We start from the raw sequence: 24,349 nt of genomic DNA on the forward strand, positions 1-24,349 counted from the left end.
TAAGGTGTATAAATCAAATACCGAATGAATAATTGACAGCGGAAGCAAATGAAAGACTTCTGAAAAGGTAATTCTAGAGATTGATTTCGGAATGTAATGGTCTTTTTGCTTTATATGTAACATAACTTGCTCCATGTTGTATTTGCATTTGTTATTTAGCCAATTTAATTCATAGTCAGCATATCCAAGATGGTGTAAGCGCATTAAATACTGTGTGATGTGAAATCAATGCACCTTTTATGATGGCAGCGATAATGGCTTACTTAGGGGGAAAAAAAGACATTGCTTCTATGTAGCATCCTCAGGATTATATGCCGCTTAGTCGGGCCCTCTAGAGGTGGCGAAAAATAAGGCATTGATCTGATAATGGACAATATGCAATACAGCGTCCAATAACACCTGGAATTTATTTTCATAAAAACAATTCAATGAGCGCAAAATCTTAAATTCCTGACAAAGAGTTCCGCCATGAAATGCATTGTAATTATGCTACTACCGTTTCCCCAAAAATAAGACCTAGTAGACGTTTTGCTGAATTGCTAAATATAAGGCCTCCCCCGAAAGTTAAACCTAGCAAAGTTTTGGTTTGGAAGCATGCCTGCTGAGCAGAACATTGGGGCATGCAGTTGGGATTTTTTTTTAGCCCGGCGCTGTTGTCCCCTACCTTCACCGTCTGTTGCAGAGCAGCTGCTTGCAAGACATGAAGACTGTCATCTGCCACCAACCCCGATGTTCCCTTCCGTGGCTGTCACTTGTAAATGTGCAGGCAAGGCATCAAGAGGCCTTTCGTTTGCTGCCATCCCCAATGGTCGGAAGCTGTCATACTGTACGCTCTGTTCCTGCTGTGCTGTAGGAGTGTGCTGTGGTGAGCTCCCCCTGGTAGCCGGAAGCCGCCATACCATACGCTCTGTCTCTACTGTACTGTACCAGTGTGCTGTGGTGAGCTCCCCCTGGTAGCCGGAAGCCGCCATACCATACGCTCTGTCTCTACTGTACTGTACCAGTGTGCTGTGGTGAGCTCCCCCTGGTAGCCAGAAGCTGCTATACCACACACTCTGACCATGTGACGTGAATTCTTCAAGGAAAAATAAGATCCCCTAAAAATAAGACCCAGCGCATCTTAGGGAACAAGCAAATATTAATATAAGACCCTGTGTTATTTTTGGAGAAACACAGTACTACGAACTGATGATTATGGGCATAACCAACTGGACACCAGACATATTCGGCTCAACACTATTTCACTACTATGATATTGCTGTGCACTGCTCTCTTGAGTTTTGCAATTGTCCCCCATGGTTACATGCTACGCCTCTGCTGATGTTTGCATCTTCCTGTAAGCGTCCTCTAATGCTATCCTACATTATATGATGTATGTTGTTTCTTCCAAGAATTACCAAATGTGCTGTGCTATTTTATTTCAAAGTGGGCCACAGTCTATATAGGGCCAACATATTTTGTAGCACTTTGGGGTCTTTGCTTCCACTGGGGCTCATAATCTGATCTCCTAAGCACATTACTGGGGTTGTAGATAGGCTTTTAATCACCCAGGTGAAAATTCAATTTGTTGATGTAAATGCCCCATTGTAACAGACAGCAATTGTGGACCCGCTGTGCTGCTTAACCGGTTTGGTTTTGGGACACACCAGGGATCAGCATCTAAGTGTTCCCTAGGTCTACACCCTTTATCCTGCTCCAGAATACAGAAGCTGAACTTCTGCAGCCAAAGGGCACCAGATTGCTCTGCAAGTGTGGTCCTGGTGTGATCAGCAGAGTCTTCCTCAGGCTTGCAGCTCCTCTCTCTCCGCCCCCATCCAGCCCAGGGGCATGCTGAGAGTAAAGAGAGGTGCCGCAGGCCGAGGGCACGGATGCTCTAGGTCACACCAGATTCCCTGCCACGCCGCAGCAATAAAAGTGTTTTTTTCTGGTACCGGGAGAAACACTGACCCCTGAACTGGATGCTGCGTGAAGACTTCTATAGTGCGGTACCGGCGTTCTGGGGGTGGTTACAGTAGATAAATTAACCATTAGGGAAAATAATCCTAAAAAGCAAGATGCGGTAATTGTATCTGTAAGTGAAATATATTCTGTTTACGTGCAATTTGATATAGAAGAAAGATGCATTAAGAAAACTAAATAAAATATGTGAAACTTCCTAAGCTTAGGGTTTTAGAACAGTAAATTATTTTTACAGTTAATCTACAGAAGAGAAATCCATAATGTATATTCTCGGATATGAGATCACGTAATAAGTTGGCATTAAATATTAGGATAGAAGCCAGAAACTGAGAAGCTGCTGCAAAAATGGTTTCATCATGATCTGTAATGCTGAACGAAGAGCTTAGAAATAGGTGCTGCAATATAATATGAACATTGATCAAAGCCCACCCCAAGTGCCGCATATAGCGAACTGTACAGTCAGCAAGATTCAGATGTAAATCAAAACTCTGTAGATGGAAACCAATGCATATGCCACATAGGTGTCTGGAAACGCCTGAATTGCACATCGGATCAACTGGAAAATCTTTACTGATGTAAATTGTGTAAACTTATTGGGAACAAAATGACATATGGACATGCAGAGAAAGTGAGGGCAAGATTCCGGTCGCACAGTAAAATCTAAAATAATGAAATATTCACATGCAAGCTGCGTGAATTTCATCTTAAAGGGAATCTGTCAGGATGGGGAGGTAGGGATAAGACACGACAGTGAGCCCTAGGCCCGAATTCACCCACTGTCCCTACCTACTTGCCTTAAACGGCCCTAGTCAGCTGCGGACAACCACGAAGGCGGTCCCTGCTCTGGTGTAAGTATAACACAGAACAAGACAGACAAACACAAAAGGAGAGTCAACAAGCCAAAGTCTAAACCAAACGGACAACGCAGTACAAAATCAGTGAACGATCGGATAGTCAAAGTTCAGGTGGGAGGTCAGATAACAGGTCGAGCAAGCAGAGGAATTAGGAACGGGGATCGCAGGAGTAGACGGGGAGCTGGGATCAGGGTGTGAACCTTCAAAGCCAGCGATGAGAGACTGGCTCAGCTTTCTTTTATGAGGATCAAGAACCCGGTCCGGATCCCCATTGGACTGGCGCTCTGATCCTCAAGGTTCCAGACAGGCGGAGGAAAAAGTCAACCAAAAGACTCGCTCAGCTGGAGCAATCAAGTATAGCAGGGTTCAGTGTAACTCCTCCATTGCTGGAAGCTTAGACGCAAGCATGTGTGTCACACAAAAGCAAAAACCAGGACCAGTTCACACCAGGCTACTGCACATTCCTGACAGAATCTATCACTAGGTTTATGCCGCTTTAAATAGTGACATAGTGACAAAAAAATAGATCGGTGTATTACTTATATTATTCTGTTCAGACTTTCTCCTAATATGCAGGAGGATAGGATTTTTGCCACACCCCTCCCCTCAGCAGCTGACTGACAGTTCATTGCCTATATACAGCATACAAAGAAGAGCCAATGGAGCCTCATTTAAGAGTCTCAAAACACAGGACTAGCCAGATATCCCTCCGGGAAGGACCCAGCCAAGGGGCGGCTCCTGTAAGGAAACCACCAAAACCACCATATTAAGTGGTCCTATAAGTCAATGTAATGACCAAGGCCAGATATCCATCCACATGCAGCTGTTTTGGGATGTTGCCCCTTATCAGTGTGGAGCAGGATTCTTGATAGATGGGAGCAATGTCTAGTAGAGCTGTAAAAGAAACAGATCACTGATCTCAGGGAGACCAGCCAAAGATAACACTGCCAGCTGCTAGTTAAAGCACTCAATGCAGTGAAATCCTAGGTGCATTGCCCCCTGGGAAATACAAATATGCAAAAAAGCCCATGGAGCCTCATTTAAGAGTCTCAAAGCACAGGTCTAGCCAGATATCCCCTCTTAAAGTGAACCTGTCAGATCGCGACAAAGGTTTTGATCTGAATTCTAAATGTGCAGAATCCAACCAATCACTAAAATGAGCGAGGAGAGAAGCACACAGCTGAGGGGTCCCATAGACTTACACTGGAATCTCAGTCATGTGGCAGAGGTGAGAGAGAACACAGCTAGCGGGAACTTCTTCTAGTTCTTTCTAGAGATGGAGGTCAAAACATTTTTAAGGTGTCAGTGCCCATTAAATGTAAAAAAAACTAAAGATCTAGTCCTGCACGTCTTCCTCATACGTATGTTGCAGAAGGCGTCAGGTTTTCTGAGAACCGTAATCACAGTCCATTTTTCACAAAGAACTCTAAGGGTCCTATTACACAGGCTCATGGCAGACAGATCAATACAGTAAACGAGCGCCGATCTGCTAGATCGGCACTCATTTAATGGGCCTATTACACAGCCCAATAATCATTATTGTTAGTGATGTCCATGCAGTCCTTGCCCAAACAGTTTACATCACCTGTCCACTGTCTCGGTCTTTTCCTGCGCTCTGTTCCTCGCTGGTCCCGTGCTCTGCAGCCTCAGAGCGGCTCATCTGAGCTGACAGGCCGCTCACCCAATCAGAGGCCGGGACCACCGCTCTGAAGCTGCAGCGTGCGGGACTGGGGAGAAACAGCGCAGAAGAACACCAGAAACGTGGACAGATGATGTAAACTGTTGAATTGTTAGCCGTCGGCCGCGCATCGCTATTACATGTAGCTATAACACATAGCAAAGCAATGATTTAAGGTCCTGGCCTAAATAAACGTTTCATTGGCCGATTATTGCTCTGTGTAATAGGGATCTTACTCCAAGAGTAAGGGTCTATTCACACGTCACTATATTATTTTGAATCCGTAAGCAATCCGCAAATTTTAATCTGTATTGCATCCCTATCGTATCCGTATTGCATCAGTAAAAAAATACGGACCCCATAGAGTTGTATTGGGTGTGTCAGTTACTGTCCGTACTAGGGCCTGTCCTTTTTTTTTTGTGGAACGGATTGTAGCCCAGTACACAACACGGATGTGTGTATGAGTCCATTGATATACATTGGTCCTATTTTTCTGCGGATCCGCAATTGCGGACAGGAACAGGATGTGTGAATAGGGCGTAAGTCCCTTAAAGCGTAACTGTCATTTCAGGGTCATTTTTCTGAAAACATTAAATATCAACAGTACAAGCGATTTTAAGAAACTCTGTAATAGGTTTTATGTACTAAAAGAGTTTCCTTCTGTAGTGAAAAAGCAATCTCCCAGCCTCCCCCCTCACTGCAGAAGCAGCAGGATTTCTGTCTCCATTATGTGGCTATGGAGAGGGGAGGGGCTGTTAGGAGTGAGTGAGCACGGAGCAGTCCTGCAGAGCACAACACCCTGCAATCTTCTCTCAGTAAGTTCATAGATAAGCACTGACCTTTCTGACACCTGAATTTAGGGGTTTAGCTGCCCAGAGAGTCTACAAACAGCTGACCTTCATGTCACCTCTTCCTGCTCCCTCATCTCCCTCAGCCCCTCCCCCCTTCATAGGCTTACAATGGAGAGAGCAGAGCCCGTCTTCACTGGCTCCTCTGTGTTGACGTGTTTGAAGACGTGTTTGCCTGATAATGCACAGATAAGAAGTCAGGGGGGGGAGGCTGGGAGATTGCTTCTTGAGTACAGAAGGAGGCTTTTTTGGCTGATAAAACCTATTACAGAGTTTCTTAAAATCGCTTATACTACTGATTTCTGCAATAAAAAAAAACATGACAGTTACGCTTTAAGTATCCACAGAATGGGCGGCACATTCTTTTTATTCTTAGACTTCTATTTTACTTAGTGTCTTACTTGGCCTCTGTTGGTTGAGGTGTCGCAGTCAGGCTTGCCCTCTCTTGGCTGGACTCTGAATCAGTATTCTAAAGTTTGTTTACAGACAAAAATCTGACAGATTTTTGAAGCCAAAGACAGGAACAGACTATAAACAAAAACCAGGTCCTGGCTTTGGCTTCAATCTTTAAGATAAATCTGTCTGTGTAAACTCACCCGTAGGCTATGTTTGCACAGCATAGTTTTCCATTGCTGCAGTGAAAACAGCTGTCAGTGCAACAACGGCCATCCACACGCAGCGAGCACCATGGCCGTTGTTTACTATGGCATTTCATTAGCCGTGGCTGCTGAACTTGGATAAAGCTCTAAGGTTGTCTGGAAAACATGGATACAGCCAATGACTATATCCATGATTTCCACATAGCCTTAGGGCTTTATCCAAGTTCAGCAGCCGCCGCTAATCACATGCCGAAAGTTCGGGTTCAGATGGACTCCAGCTGCTCCAGGTTCGCTCATCTCTAGTAAAAATCCAAAATTATTAGGAACCCCCAGTGAAGGAATAATAAATCTGGTGCTCTGGTTCTCCGGCTTCACATTCAATCTCTCCTGCTTAATTTATCATAAAGGTAATTTCCTTGTTTCCTAGTTTCTTTCTTATTAATAAACCATTAAGACGCATGATAGTAACTGGACTAAGCACTTTTGTACGACGTGTGCTGCTATTACTGCCGCCACCCCATTGTCTGTATATGAACAGTAATGCGGGATTGATGACGCCCACGCTGAAAACTGTTGATCACTTAATTAAAACTTGATCTCCATGACTCCAGATGCCAGTGTTGTCCTCGCCGATTGTTAAGAAGTTTTTGGGTTATGACTCCCTACAGATACGTCTTTAGTTATTCTTTATACGTTTAATTTCTCTTTACTTCATTTCTTCTCTTCGTTTCTCATTTCTAGGGCGTCGAACCCACAAATCATTACAGTTAGCGACTTCACTTATAGTGCAATATCCCTTACTGTTAGAAGGAGTTTTGTGCCTTCAATACTCTAATAATCTATTACCAAAAGAGCGTCCCAAATAACAAAACAATATCCCTGCAACAATGGGAAAGAAGAGAAAAGTATTCCAATGGATAAAAGAGTCACTTTATTTAAAAAAATTGGACCGTCAGGCACATTGCTGCTTATTTTTATCTTAATCGATCAGCGCCAGTGCAGGGACGCCTGTGGCGCAGTCCTTTTATGGAAGACGCCATCGGGTTGTCTAATAGGACCTTAACCCCTTCAAGACCGAGCCCTTTGATGCACAAAAGTCCGGGTCAGATTAATGCAATGTTTCTCTCCGCCTTCTAAGGGCCATAGCGCTTTTATTTTTCTACCTACAGGGCTGGTTGGGGAGTCATTTTTTGCGCCATCATCTCTAGTTTTTATTAATATCATGTTGGTGTAACAGAAAAATTTTGATCGCTTTTTATAAATTTTTTTCTGATATGTAATTTAAAAAAAAAAAATCTGCAATCCTGGTTAGTTTACGTAGTTCACCGTGCGAGAACAAAAATGTTATATATTAATAGATCGGACAATTCCGCACTCTACAATATATAATATGTTTATGTATTTAATTTTTTTGAATATTTTTATAATGGGCAAGGGGGTATATTAAACTTTTATTGGGGTGGTATAAGGGTTTTTTTTAATACTTTAAAAAAAACTTTTTTTTACTACACTTTTTTTTACAATTTTTTTCACAGTAAAACATGCAAAACATAAGTAAAACATTATTAGGCTATGTTCACACTGCGTATGAGTCCGGACGCATTTCGTACGCCGCCGTACATGTGCGGCTGCAACTACGGGCGTGGGGAAAAATAGATATGCGGCCGGATGCGAATGAACCGCGAACATACGCCCGTAGTCAAAACTACGTGCGTATATTCGCGGTTCGCACTATGGCCGGAAACATACGCAGTGTGAACATAGCCTGAGATTGCATGTACTGATCTGTGCTGTGCCATAGCATAGCATGGATCAGTGTTATCCGCCATCTATGCATAGAGCCTGCCTGAGAGCAAAGAAAGAAAGAGGCTTACCCCCACCCGTAGGTACATGCGATCGTGACCCGCGCAGCATGGTTGTTCTGTCAGATGCTTGATCTGTCACTAAGTATCTTAAACGCCGCGATCGCTATAGATCATGGCGTTTAAGGGGTTAATGAGACGCAGCTGAGGAATCGCAGCTGCCCCTCATTACCCTCATCTCCCGGGACACTGATGTGTGCGGGCCGCTCTCACTGCAGCGGTCCTGCACTGATCAAACCCCTTCACAGTCTGGAACGTGCATATACCTTCCAGCTGCACTTGGTATGTACAGCAGGAACGTATATATCTACGTATTGCTGACAGGAAGGGGTAACGGTGAACAGTGTTTACTAGATACACATCAGGTAGGAGCCCTGCTTGTGCCAACTTCCAATCTGCTGTATAAGGAACATTAACCAGATACAAGGCATAAAGAGTCTTTCTGTATAAATTCAGTCCCTTTACAATAAACCAGCTGGAAGCAACAATGAAATATCGAGAACCGGAAAATAATTTGTTTATAAGTAGTTTTGTATTTAAAGTCTGTAGGATCAAATCTCATTTACGGTGTATTCCTTTAAATAACCCGAATAGCAATGTGATTTGGTCGGGAACGGCTAGAAAATGAAATATTCCGCTAAATAAATGATAAACACAATGTTATATGTTGCACTGCCCAGCGCACTAAGTCAATAAATCTCACAGTGGGGTCCTGGTGTAAAAGAGGAACAAACACGGAAATTTTATTGCCGCGCATAAATAACAGATCACTGTCACATAAAATCAGCTGCCGAAGGAGCTCACCCTGTGTTTTATATTAAATTCACCGCGAACAGCAATTTATAAACAGTGATCTATAATGATATTTTAACAATTCAAGTTCTTCCCAAGTTTTAACACCTTTGAAAATGTGATATCGGTACAGTGCCAAAAATGTGAGAAAACAAAAACTTACAGGGATGCCAGGCAGTTGTTGCCAAGACCAATAGGATGCACAAAATGGGGAAAAAAGATACAGGCAGCAGTGTACAAGAAAGATAAAGTATAGAGACCAAAGTTTTTTCATCTGTTTTATGCAAAAAAAGGATGAAAAAATGTGCATCAATTTTGATCCATTTTTTCTATTGACTTCCATTATAAAAAAAAGAAAAGGATCAAAGATCGCATCAAAATGCATCCGTTTTTTTAGCATACACAAAAAACCTGATCGACCACGCTTTTGTGTACGCAAAAAAAAAGATGCGCCTTAAGACGTCTTTTTTTTTTTTAGGCTATGTTCACACTACGTAAAAAACACGGCTGTATTTCATAACACCAGTGTTATAAATATGGCCGTGTTTTTTACGTAGTGTGAATCTGGCCTTATAATGTAAGTCAGTAGAAAAACGGGTGCACACAAACACAACCGATTGCAAAAAAATTCACCTCACCAGGTGGATTATAAAAACTGGGTTAGGCTAGGTTCACACTATGTAACTGCGGCTGTATTTTTTATGCGGCTGTAAATGTGCGGATGAAACTACGGCCGTGGGAAAAAATAGACATGCGGCTCAAAACATACGGTCATTTACTTGGAAATCTGGTTCAACTAAAAATAACAAATAAAATCTTAAGAAAGTGATGCAAACACCTCTGGATGCATCTGGGAAAGCAGGGAAACAGTTTACAGGAGTCGCTATTACCGGGGTTTGCGATCCTCTGCAGTAATGCCGATGTCTCTCATGGTTAATCTATTAAAATAATAAAACACATTTTCGTTGTAATAAAGTCCCTTTCATTGTTCAATAATTAAATTTAAACTAATCCATCATTTTGCAATTAAATATACTGTTAAAATAAATAGATATATAAATAAATGTATATTTATATATATATTTATTTTTTGACAGTATATTTAATTGCAAAATGATGGATTCGTTAGAATTAAATTATTGAACAACGAAACTGATTTTATTTCAACGAAAATGTGTTTTATTAATTAAATATTAATTAGTACAGGAAGCTCCATAAGCCGTTAATTCATATTGCCGGCAATAGAGCATTCTGTACTAATCATCACTTTACTTTAATGAAAACATCAAATGTTTCTTCTAATTATGTTATCACAATAGCATTATTAGAAGAAACATTTAGAATTATATGTGCGCTCAGCTGATTGGCTGATCGGCTGAGCGCACGTATAATTAGCCGGTCCGCAGCACAGTGACTTCATTGTGCTGCGGACCAGCGAAGAGGACACATCGGGGTGAGTATAGAGCTCTCCCCACCCCCTCCCCAGCACTGCACCCCTCCCAGCAAGGAAGGGGGGTCACTTAACCCCTTCCTTGCTGGGATGGGTGCAGTCTGACATCAGTCTGGCCCCCAAGGGGTTAAGGGGAATGCAATACATCCTCCCTTAACCCCTTGGGGGCCAGACTGTAAGTAGCGATCTGTAAAGATGCTGCATACTGTAAGGAGCACAACACCGCTCACAATGATGGGTGTTGTGCTCCTGTTTGTGTGTTTTTTGTGTGTTTCTCCCTTGTTGTTTTTCAGATATCGGTATCCTGGGGATTACGTCGGATTCCGTGGACTACGTCGATGACCAGCGGTTTTTTTTTTTAGGCTGGGGAGGGCCTAAACCAATGGCTCTTCCCACCCTGGTGTTACCAGGCTGCTGTCGTTTGGTTTTTAACCCGGCTGGTTATAAAAATAGGGGGGGACCCTATGCGTTTTTTTTTAAATTATTTATTTATTTAAAAAAAAAAAAACGCATAGTTTCCCCCTATTTTTATAACCAGCCGGGTTAAAAACCAAACGACAGCAGCCTGGTAACACCAGGGTGGGAAGAGCCATTGGTTTAGGCCCTCCCCAGCCTAAATCTTACCAGCCTGCTGCCGCCCGGTCCAGGAACGCCAATTTTGACGCTCCGGGACCACTGGCACCCGGCTCTTCCCAGTACCCCTGGTGGCATTGGGTACTGGGGTAATAATAGGGGGTTAGTGTTAGCCATTTTATACCGGCTAACACTAGGCCCCAACTTAGTAATGGATTCCGTCTATTAGACGGCTTCCACTACTAAGTCTATAAAGTAAAGAAATAAAGACAAGACACAAGTAAAAAAAAAATTTTATTCAAATAAAAACAACCCCACACCCCTCATTGACCATTTTATTAAAAAAAAAAAAAACGCTGGTCATCGACGTAGTCCACGGAATCCGACGTAATCCCCAGGATACCTATATCTGAAAAACAAAAAGGGAGAAACACACAAAAAACACACAAACAGGAGCACAACACCCATCATTGTGAGCGGTGTTGTGCTCCTTACAGTATGCAGCATCTTTACAGATCGCTGCTTACAGTCTGGCCCCCAAGGGGTTAAGGGAGGATGTATTGCATCCCCCTTAACCCCTTGGGGGCCAGACTGATGTCAGACTGCACCCATCCCAGCAAGGAAGGGGTTAAGTGACCCCCCTTCCTTGCTGGGAGGGGTGCAGTGCTGGGGAGGGGGTGGGGAGAGCTCTATACTCACCCCGATGTGTCCTCTTCGCTGGTCCGCAGCACAATGAAGTCACTGTACTGCGGACCGGCTCATTATATGTGCGCTCAGCCGAACAGCCAATCAGCTGAGCGCACATATAATTCTAAATGTTTCTTCTAATAATGCTATTGTCATAACATAATTAGAAGAAACATTTGATGTTTTCATTAAAGTAAAGTGATGATTAGTACAGAAAGCTCTATTACCGGGAATATGAATTAACGGCTTATGGAGCTTCCTGTACTAATTAATATTTAATTAATAAAACACATTTTCGATTAAATAAATTCAGTTTCGTTGTTCAATAATTTAATTCTAACGAACCCATCATTGTGCAATTAAATATACTGTCAAAAAATAAATATATATATAAATATACATTTATTTATATATCTATTTATTTATTTTAACAGTATATTTAATTGCAAAATGATGGATTCGTTAGAATTAAATTATTGAACAACGAAAGGGACTTTATTACAAAGAAAATGTGTTTTATTAATTTAATATATTAACTATTAGAGGCATCGGCATTCGGCATCATTGCCGGCTATTTTTGAAGTACTCTGTACGGACCGCCTGTCAATCCACGGCCGCGTTTCCAGCCGCAAACAATGGTCTTGTTCATTTTTTACGGGTCCGTTTACGATCGGGCCGTAGATTCATACATAGTGTGCACTGTGCAGCGGTATATCCTATACTTTCCAGCGTACGCATGAACCACCAAAAATACCGCCGCACAATTACAGCCGCAAATACAGCCGCACAGTTACATAGTCTGAACCTGGCCTTAATTTGCAAAAAATACAGCTGACATACAGTAGAAACATGTAAAAGCGTAGAGGATGGTTTCTACACCAACATAGGGGTCTTATCTAGCCTGGACTAATATTCTGCTGGTTACTTCTGCTTCCAGGAGAGCTTCTCCAAACTTATCATCATCTACTTCATATTTCAGGCAGATGAATAGGCTCATTAAGGGTATATTTAGACGGGTTAGGTTCACACACACCATCATTTTTTGGCTGTTCGACAGTCGTCTTTTTGGACGGCCGTCATTTTGAGGCCAAATAATGTCCATTATTTTGAAATCACGGACGGCATTTCAAAATATCGAATGTTATTTGGCCTCAAAATGACAAACGTCCAAAAAGATGACAGTCGAACAACCAATAATGACTGCGTGTGAACCTAGCTATAAAGAACGCTGTTTTGGATGGAGGAAAATGCAATGATTTCCAAATCCAAAACAGCTTGATGTCACTGCCCTAATCTCTGCGCCCATTGACTTCAATAATAGAGCGGAGGAAACGACATTCCATCTTCAGCACGGTTTCAAGGCTGAAGCTCCCATGGTAGCTCATATTTCTTATTTATGATCAGGGAAGTAATTTGATTCTATTTGCATCAGTTAAAGGGGTATTCCACTCAGATTTAACTTTTAATATGTTGCTGCCCAGTCGCAGAACATAACACACAGCCTATTCTTACCTTTCCCTGCTCCCCCGGTATCCTCCTGCGTCATCTTCGGTTCCCAACTAAACCACCCCGCCTCCACTTCTGTAACTGACTTGTCTGGCAGTCACAGCCTGCTCACCCAATCATTGGCCTTGGCGCTGTCCAATCTCAGTCAGTGATTGGCTGAGCGGACTGTCGTTTAGTTGGGATCCGAAGATGACGTAGGAGGACACAGGGGGAGCAGGGAAAGGTAAGAATAGGCTGTTATGTGCCTGGGTGGCAGCATATTAAAGGTTAATTCTGAGCAGAATACCCCTTTAATCCTATAAATTAATCTAATTAAGATAAATAGAAACTGTCTAAAAGAATTAAAAAAACTAACCTGGTTTGACGAATTTGTTGGAGGAACTTGAATGGCTTTGACATCAACCTTTGAAGTGGAATGAGATACAGAATGTGACTCGCACCTCATTTACATCAGTGTTCAAGCTCCCAAATGGTCTCCTGGCTCAATGGGAATGACTTCCTACAGGCACAATGCCAATTGTTTTCACAATTTAACCCGGAGCATGGAGGCTGTCACAAAAGGGGAGAGTGACTCCATAATGGTTTTGCACTAGGATGGCCACCAAGTCCCTATATGTGTAACAGTCGGGTGACCCTGGTTAGAGTGGTCTTATATGGAGTGGTTTTATGTATACTACAATACTATACTACAATACTAATACAATAGGATTTGTAACAATAAACAGTTTTAAATAACAATTGTCAGAAAATTCTAAAGGAAACTTGACGGCCAAGCGAGAAGCTGTGTATGTAAACGCCAGCCAGGCATATTGCTCGTGCGCCATTGCAGCTCAGTGTCTCTTTTTTGTTTATATGAAGAGTACAAGAAATGTGCCAGACAGAAATGATAACCTTCTGTCTTCCAGTTCTGTTACGTCTGTTTTATCCCCTTGTTTATGTTTTTGATTCAGTTGTTATTTATTTATGAGATTCTACCTTTTTTATTGACAATTTTGCACTTACACAAAACTATATAACTATATTTCCCGCTAACCTTGTATCACTCTTTATCAAAACTTTATATATCAGAGGCGACCGTGTAACTGGAAGCTTCTGTATCTCTAGCAGGTTCACGGGAGTCAAAATCATACAAGCAAGTGCAGCAACAAATTTGTCAAAAATATATCCTATTAATTTGCCCCCCCCCCCCCCATCTTCTTTTTTGAGGACCCAGACCTTGTGATGCCAATGGCAACTCCCAGTGCTTACGGAAAGGTTTCTCTATATTGTTGAGTTTTAGAAGCGGGAGGAGAACATAAAGCTGATGGACCCTCTAGGATCCTAGAGAGGTAACATCCAGACCAGAAAGATAGATCCAAGTGTCATCAGCATAGAAATGGTGCCTGAAGCCATAGGATTCTATGATCTGCCCCATATAAATAGAGCAGAGGCCCTAGAATGGAGCCTTGAGAGACACCAAGGTGAGGAGGTGGCATGAGAGTGGTAGACATTGAATCTGTGGTTGGAGAGGGGCAAGCTTGTGATGGCAAGGGATGAAAGAGTCTATAGGAGGAGGGAATTGGGAGAGGAGAGGATAGGTCAAGGAGAAAGAGGACAGAGTATCGGCATGAGGCTTTGGCAGGTAACAGATTGTTGGCCACTTTGGTTAGGGCAGATTCTGTGAAATGGAGGATGTGGAAGCCAGATTGTACTTGGAAATGAGAGTTGAATGGATAGTGGGAGGATAGTTCATGCTAAACAGGTGTTCCAGAAGTTTTGAGGCAAAGGAGAGGAGTGAGATGGGCCGTTAGCTGGGCGAGAAGGACTGGTTGAAGAATGACTTTTTGAAATTAGATGATGGTTGTGTTTATATGAAGAAGGAAGGAGGCCAATGGTTATTGACAGAAGAATAAGAAGGGATGGCATTGGGTGGTGCAATGGGGACAGTTCAAAGAGCTTTTCTTTGGTGATGTGGAGAATCAAGTAATTGGGGACAAGTATACTATGAGTTGCGGAGACTGTAGGCTGAAGCTTTCTCTGATGTTGTCACATACTTCAAACACAAGATTGATAAAGTCCTCGCAGAGACGAGAGATGCGGGCAGTGGAAGCAGGTCTGTGCGTTCCAAATAATGGGAGAGAGGGGCTACAACGCTGACCTGTTCTCTACTCGACAAGCAACCTTATGTAGTGAAAATCTGATGGGTATGGAATATATATAAGTTTTAAAATTAAAAAAAATCCTCCGTTATTTCTGTCTAATAGCAGTAGCACCCAATGTGGTAAGTTCACCATTCCCATAGACCTGGATTCTGAATGACCTCCATATTGGGAAACCGGCGAGTGTTTTTATAAGCACACATAACCAAGAAAGGCAGGAAGAGATTTGGAGGAAAACACAATTTTTTTATGATATTCCCCCCCAGGTTTATTTTAGTATTATATTTCCCAGCTCACTTTTTATGTTCCATTCATTGTATTTTTTCACTTTATTCCTGACATTCTATCCAGCAGTGGCTGATCTATTTGTTACGGGGTAGGCATGCTGGGGTGTGCGAATCACCTTGTAAATCATGGACTACCTTACAGCGCGGAGGTCACGCAGAACCATGACATACATTTATTAAGAGTGAAATTTGTCACGGAAGTGAACAGAACATGGACGGACATTTTACTGTGTGTGAATTGTATTTGTACTGTATAATCGGTGGACTATCCAGCTAGGTCACATCTGAAATTACATTTGTATGTATTCATGTAAGTATAATCACATCAGCATGACCTCCTGCAATTGAAAGCTTGATATCTAAGGATTTTTGAATATTCTCAAAAAATGATAGAGAATTTTTTCTTATTTTGCTATTTCCATAAAAAAAAGTAGAAGATTGACGGCAGGAGATACCACATGGTTTATCTATTGTTCCTTGCAATATATCCACATTACAGACAGCAACCTTATATTATACTTCAGTGTCAAGGAAGCAAACCATATCGACCAAGCCTTCTTCTATTGTCAAATGCAAACATTAAAAAGAGTAGGACCTGGACGACGACACTCTGATCTGTATCCTTCAGCCAGCTGCAAACCAGCTCAACTCTCCAAGAATAAGGCTCAATTTTACTAACTTCTCTATCAGCTGTGTATGTGTGAGTGGATAGAGAAAGACAATACCTACAGTACCCGCCAGCTTCATTCAATGTGCCTGTGCAACTGCTGAGAGTGATATTCCCACTGCCCCTGTCATTATAACTTTCAAAATCTATATCAACAGTAGATGTGATATAAAACAAGTTTGCAATCATTATTACTGTTTTATTGTCATGGAAAACCCGGCACTTCCTGTTTTCTCACTCTTTTTTTCTCAAAAAGCAGGAAACAGTCAGAAAACTGGAAGTCCTGTGTTTCCCAGGCCATCTGAGCGCTCACAGAGAGAAGGCAGTCATGTGATTGATGGACACATTAAGCCGTGATTCTCTGTATTGGCCGGAATTCCTATGTTTAGTCTGTGTTTTTTACAACCAGGACAAGTCAGAAAATCTGCCTTCAGGAGACTGGACCTGGATACAGTAAGTATAGCTGTAATATATCTGCCTTCAGGAGACTGGACCTGGATACAGCAAGTATAGCTGTTATATAGCTGCCTTCAGGAGACTGGACCTGGATACAGTAAGTATAGCTGGTATATAGCAGCCTTCAGGAGAATGGACCTGGATACAGTAAGTATAGCTGTTATATAGCTGCCTTCAGGAGACTGGACCTGGATACAGTAAGTATAGCTGGTATATAGCTGCCTTCAGGAGACTGGACCTGGATACAGTAAGTATAGCTGTTATATAGCTGCCTTCAGGAGACTGGACCTGGATACAGTAAGTATAGCTATTATATAGCAGCCTTCAGGAGACTGGACCTGGATACAGTAAGTATAGCTATTATATAGCTGCCTTCAGGAGACTGGACCTGTATACAGTAAGTATAGCTGTTATATAGCAGCCATCAGGAGACTGGACCTGGATACAGTAAGTATAGCTGTTATATAGCTGCCTTCAGGAGACAGGACCCGAATACAGTAAGCATAGCTGTTATATAGCTGCCTTCAGGACACTGGACCTGGATACAGTAAGTATAGCTGTTATATAGCTGCCTTCAGGAGACTGGACCTGGATACAGTAAGTATAGCTGTTATATAGCAGCCTTCAGGAGACTGGACCTGGATACAGTAAGTATAGCTGTTATATAGCTGCCTTCAGGAGACTGGACCTGGATACAGTAAGTATAGCTGTTATATAGCTGCCTTCAGGAGACTGGACCTGCATACAGTAAGTATAGCTGTTATATAGCTTCCTTCAGGAGACTGGACCTGGATACAGTAAGTATAGCTGTTATATAGCAGCCTTCAGGAGACTGGACCTGGATACAGTAAGTATAGCTGTTATATAGCAGCCTTCAGGAGACTGGACCAGGATACAAAATGATGGATGCTATTCGGTACTCAAAATGACGATATTTTCAGAAATAAAACAGACAAAAAAAACCATAGTGTGAACATAGCCGATAGCTGTTTTTCTTCCTGGACGCCATTTTATCAGTGCTGATTCCAATATTTTTTATCTTTTTTATCTTGTTTAATTATTAAAGTATATTTCATGTTTGATGTATCGGAATAGTGTTTTTGTATAGGTTGTGCCCCCATACATTAGCTAGACCCCTGTGATGTACACAGAATTAGGTAGGATTAGTGGGTTCACCAATTCCCCTTAATACAGTAATAAATAATAATAAAATAATAATAACACCCTGAGTAGCTAGGTCCCTTCCTGTAGGCTGCTGTAGGTGGGGTGATGATGGTGATGATGGTGATGGTGATGCGGTGATGTAATCGCCTGTGCTGGGAACATCAGGATATCAGCTGATCCCAGCCTCTGGTTGGCCACAGGCTTCAGTCTGCCGCTCACAACAGTGAATGAAGCAGCTGCTTTCTGCTCCATCACTGACTCCAACTGCATCACAACCTCAGGATGCAAATACAGCAGTGGTGCATGTGCGGTTCCCAGACCTAGTGACTGCTTGTAGAAAGTATAACATGCTGAGCTGCTATATAGGAGCCCCTCTTTACAGAAGCCTGTACATTGCTCCAAAGTCCAAAGTGTTGTCTCCTTCTAAAGATTGGAGTCCATTGTTGTATACAGTGGCCATAATACTATATTAAGGAATTGCTGATAATATGACCCCATGATATTTTTTGAGCAGCTTTACATCAGAATAACTTCATTATATAGTACAAAACAGCAGCAACCTGAGAAAATATTACTTTACTGAAAGAGTAGTAGATGCTTGGAACAAACTTCCAGCAGAGGTGGTTGGTAAATCTACAATAACAGAATGTAACCTGCCTGGTATATACATATATCTATCCTGAGATAATAAGAAGGAAAATACTAGGGCCGACTAGATAGAGCTGGGTGGGCTCTACCTGCCGACAATCTAATATAATATGATATAGTGGAAAGAATAAATGGATAAATTCATACAAAGAAATTAATAATAGCTGAATGGTGGTGAAACATCATGTCATTTTACCACCTCATTTCCCATGGAAGTGCCCAATGATAAGCCTAGATGTGTATGACATGGGAGGTTTTGCTTCATTTCAATGAATTGGACCAATAGTATATATATATATATATATATATATATATATATATATATATATATATATACACAGACAGTGGTCCCTCAACTTACAATAGCCCCAAGATATTTTCTCAATATTTTCAACATACAATGTTTCTTTCTGGACCATCGTAACTTGAGACAGTCAGGATCTGCGGCCCATGTGAATTATTAGGGAAAGGGGATAGGGAACCTTCGGGCCTTTGGCTGTTGCAAAACTACAATTCGAATGTTGAGGGACCAGTATATATACTATATATATATATAATCAATCTTTAAATTCTTTAAAAAAACAAAAACTTTTCCTCCTTCAAGGGTCTGTCCATCTCCCCTCCAGCATGGCGTCGCTCCCCGGTTGCTTCCATTGTCTCCATCCATGGGCAGGCAGCAATTGCTGGGCAGATTAGTACAAGATGTCGGGATATAAATACACATAGAGAGACTTTCAGGTGACTCCTGTGATGTATACAGCATGGCAGCCCAGGAGCCTGTTGCCAGGCAGTTTTCTCCTCATCCTGTTGGTGGAGCAGAGCAGCCGGCCAGGCACGGGTTAATCTCACCTCCCAGCTCTCATGTGAAGGTTCCATTGGGGGAAGATGATGTAAACTCCTCTTCTCCTCCTCCTCTTCTCCTCCTCCTCCTCTCACCTCCCCCTGCACTCCACCATGTGACATGTGAATTAATAATGGAGCTGTTAGCACAGTAGCAGCACAGCGCACCTTCCCCCTCATGTCTGGAGCTTTGATCTCAGCTGGAGAAGAGTAGAGCCATGTGCCCGCTGCCTGCCCATGCCAGCCTGCCCGAGGTGTGTGTGTGCAGCTCGGAGCGGCCGGGGGAGCTCTGCTCCCGGGTGCAACTGACCGCCGCCCGCCTCAGGATGGTCGGGGACGAGCTGCAGCAGCTGACGGTGCGGAGGAAGAGCAGCCTGGGGAGGAAGAGCCTGTGCACCTGCTTCTACCTGCTCTACACGGCCACTCACCTGGCAGCACTGGCACTACTAATGCAGGGCAAGAGAAACCTGTAGGACCCGGGGAGCAATGGAGCTGTCCATTCAGCACCAGCAACAGGTACTGGACTGCAGGGGAACCCCAGTATACCCAGTGTGCAGCTAGCTGGGAAACTGCCACTAAGTGCATTATTATTGCTGCATTACCATTATACCTAATCACAGTATCCCGGGCTCACTAGTTCTCCAGTAGCAATGGTATATAGATATATAGAGCTAATAGTCCTGGTTGCATCCCAGTGTATATAGTATATATATATAATGCTAAGCACAAGGATTGTATAGGAAACTACTGGCCACTTGAAGTAAGTTTGACTTTTCTTTTTTAATCTATATGGTGGTAGATACTTGTGATCAAAGTATTTTAGGAGTGATACCTTTATTGGCCAACAAAAAACTTCTTAGAATTGTGAACTTTCGGGATTCGAAAGATCCTTCATCCGGCAAGTTCACAAATTAATTTACAAATATAATCCAACTGTTATGTAAACAATGATATAAATGTATTTTATAAGATGCTTAAACTTCTGTATAGAGAATAGAGATGTAATGTGGTAACAACAACAACAACCTAAAGGTATATAGTATCTCTCTGTCTGGCTATTCTATATGTATTCCTCACTTACACAATGTGTCAGGAGCTGCAACTCACAGCACAATCCTATACATTATATATATATATATATAAACACATGGTGTAATATGTGTATAATTCCATATGTAATATTTATAGCACATGGTGTAATAGTTACATATATCTATACATTATAGCCCAGTGTAATAGTTACATATATCTATACATCATAGCACACAGTGTAATAGTTACATATACCTATACATTATAGCACATGGTGTAATAGTTACATATATGTATACATTATAGCTTACAGTGTAATAGTTACATATACCTATACATTATAGCACAGTGTAATAGTTACATATACCTATACATTATAGCACACGGTGTAATAGTTACATATACCTATACATTATAGCACAGTGTAATAGTTACATATATCTATACATTATAGCACACGGTGTAATAGTTACATATATCTATACATTATAGCACAGTGTAATAGTTACATATATCTATACATTATAGCACAGTGTAATAGTTACATATATCTATACATTATAGCACAGTGTAATAGTTACATATATCTATACATTATAGCACACAGTGTAATATCTGTATGTAATACTATGTGAACTCCTACAGGTCGGCTTCCGCATGGGTCTGTGTTAGTCCAATGTAATCCACCCTGTGAGACTGTGTTGCTATAGCGGGTGCAGATATAACTGCTAAGTCTCATAGAGTCATTACATTACATTACATTAGGTTTCTCAGGTAGAACACAGATCCAGTATGTGTCATATATTGCATTATACTGGGCAATGACATCAGATGAGCAGGGCTGTATTAACAGCTGCTGCTGCCCTAGGCACTAAACCTGAAGACTCCCCATCTTCACGCACCTATTGGCGATACCAGACCTGACCAATACCACCATACCCCCCAGCCCCCAGGAAAAGACACCAGATTTACTGGCAAGTCTGAACGGAGGAGGGAAACTAAAAAAATAAAAACAAAAAAATTAGTTTTTTCTGTCCCCCTGCTCCCTGGTGCTGCCCCCCTGCAAGGTGCTGCCCTAGGCACCGGACCACGGGTGCCTAGTGGTAAATACGGCCCTGCAGATGAGTGAGACGACGCATGGCGGCATGTGCCATCATATCGGTGGATACATCTTAGTTCTTTGGACACTTAGTATACCACATGTAATTTATTGTCTCTTATAAACAGGACAATTAGACATTGCTTTACACTGTGTGTCTTCTTATTCCCCCGCTCTCCTCAGCCTATAAACAAATATTTCTCCACAGACCACACAGCAAATATTTTAAGCACACGGAGTCCTGGGAGGCCGGTCCCTTCTAGGAATAACTCTAAGTGGAATCCCTCTAGGCTGGCGGATTGGTTCCCGCTAGTTCTGCTCTATCACTATCGCTGTACATCAGGTCCTTGTGGGCTGAATTACCAGGGCAGGTTATAAGTGCGCCGGTCTCTAAGGCCCGTGTATTTATATGATCCAACTAGAATTCATCAAGGGCTTTAACACCTTCATAGGAAGAGATGAGCTCAGCAGGTACCGATATATATGTATATATAGTGCTGCTCCATGCTGCAGACCCTGAAGAGAGCGCCACCTGTCATTACACAGATGTAGAAAAACATTGAGGTCACATGACTATAAGAACAGGGAAATCACAAGTAAAGGCTGCAGAGATTATGTAATATATATATCTATAGAGAGAGAGAGAGAGAGAGAGTAGCCTCTGACCAGAATAAGTTTATCTATCTATCTATCTATCTATCTATCTATCTATCTATCTATCTATCTATCTATCTATCTATCTCCTATCTATCTATCTATCTATCTCCTATCTATCTATCTTCTATCTATCTATCTATTTGTCTCCTATCTATCTATCTATCTATCTATCTATCTCATATATACAACTAACAGGCATTATTGATAAACATATACAAATAGCCAGACACACTACTAATGGGACCATATAACAAGTAGAGACTGAAGAGACGTCCTGTGACTTAGTCCATGTGGTCACATCCATCCATAAAGCTCTTCAGCTCATATAACAATAGTTGGTAAATGTAATAAAAAGAAAAAAGTTTCAATAGTATTCATAAACAGTGCATCACAGCAGGACACAGAGACATGCTACACCCCAGCCCAACAAAAGCCCAGCCCAGACCTCCAGTAAAGAGTTAAAAAGTTACTCTACTAATATACTATACTCAAAGAGAGAATAAGACAGCAACACTACTTATATATCAAACAAAGAGCTAGAAAGCTGTTCTGATAGACCCCAGGAAAGAGCTAGAGAAATATACTACTAACAGACCCCAGGAAGGAGCTAGAGAAATATACTACTAACAGACCCCAGGAAGGAGCTAGAGAAATATACTACTAACAGACCCCAGGAAGGAGCGAGAGAAATACACTACTAACAGACCCCAGGAAAGAGCTAGAGAAATATACTACTAACAGACCCCAGGAAGGAGCTAGAGAAATATACTACTAACAGACCCCAGGAAGGAGCGAGAGAAATACACTACTAACAGACCCCAGGAAGGAGCTAGAGAAATACACTACTAACAGACCCCAGGAAGGAGCGAGAGAAATACACTACTAACAGACCCCAGGAAGGAGCTAGAGAAATACACTACTAACAGACCCCAGGAAGGAGCGAGAGAAATACACTACTAACAGACCCCAGGAAGGAGCGAGAGAAATACACTACTAACAGACCCCAGGAAGGAGCTAGAGAAATATACTACTAACAGACCCCAGGAAGGAGCTAGATAACTAAACTACTAACAGACCCCAGGAAGGAGCTAGATAACTAAACTACTAACAGACCCCAGGAAAGTGCTAGAGAAATACACTACTAACAGACCCCAGGAAGGAGCGAGAGAAATACACTAATAACAGACCCCAGGAAGGAGCTAAAGAAATACAATACTAACAGACCCCAGGAAGGAGCTAGAGAAATACACTACTAACAGACCCCAGGAAGGAGCTACACAACTACACTACTAACAGACCCCAGGAAGGAGCTACACAACTACACTACTAACAGACCCCAGGAAGGAGCGAGAGAAATACACTACTAACAGACCCCAGGAAGGAGCTACACAACTACACTACTAACAGACCCCAGGAAGGAGCTACACAACTACACTACTAACAGACCCCAGGAAGGAGCTACACAACTACACTACTAACAGACCCCAGGAAGGAGCTAGAGAAATACACTACTAACAGACCCCAGGAAGGAGCTAGAGAAATACACTACTAATAGACCCCAGGAAGGAGCTAGATAACTAAACTACTAACAGACCCCAGGAAGGAGCTAGAGAAATACACTACTAACAGACCCCAGGAAGGAGCTAGAGAAATACACTACTAATAGACCCCAGGAAGGAGCGAGAGAAATACACTACTAACAGACCCCAGGAAGGAGCGAGAGAAATACACTACTAACAGACCCCAGGAAGGAGCTAAAGAAATACAATACTAACAGACCCCAGGAAGGAGCTAGAGAAATACACTACTAACAGACCCCAGGAAAGAGCGAGAGAAATACACTACTAATAGACCCCAGGAAGGAGCTAGAGAAATATATTACTAACAGACCCCAGGAAGGAGCTAGAGAAATACACTACTAACAGACCCCAGGAAGGAGCTAGAGAAATACACTACTAACAGACCCCAGGAAGGAGCTACACAACTACACTACTAACAGACCCCAGGAAGGAGATAGAGAAATACACTACTAACAGACCCCAGGAAGGAGATAGAGAAATACACTACTAACAGACCCCAGGAAGGAGCTAGAGATATACACTACTAACAGACCCCAGGAAGGAGCTACACAACTACACTACTAACAGACCCCAGGAAGGAGATAGAGAAATACACTACTAACAGACCCAAGGAAGGAGATAGAGAAATACACTACTAACAGACCCCAGGAAGGAGCGAGAGAAATACACTACTAATAGACCCCAGGAAAGAGCGAGAGAAATACACTACTAACAGACCCCGGGAAAGAGCTAGAGAAATACACTACTAACAGACCCCAGGAAGGAGCTAGAGAAATATACTACTAACAGACCCCAGGAAGGAGCTAGAGAAATACACTACTATCAGACCCCAGAAAAGAGCTAGAGAAATACACTACTAACAGACCCCAGGAAGAAGCTACACAACTACATTACTGATAGACCCCAAGAAGGAGCTAGAGAAATATACTACTAACAGACCCCAGGAAGGAGCTAGAGAAATACACTACTAACA

Source organism: Dendropsophus ebraccatus, chromosome 3, assembly GCF_027789765.1.
Source record: "Dendropsophus ebraccatus isolate aDenEbr1 chromosome 3, aDenEbr1.pat, whole genome shotgun sequence".
NCBI classification, from domain to species: Eukaryota; Metazoa; Chordata; class Amphibia; order Anura; family Hylidae; genus Dendropsophus; species Dendropsophus ebraccatus.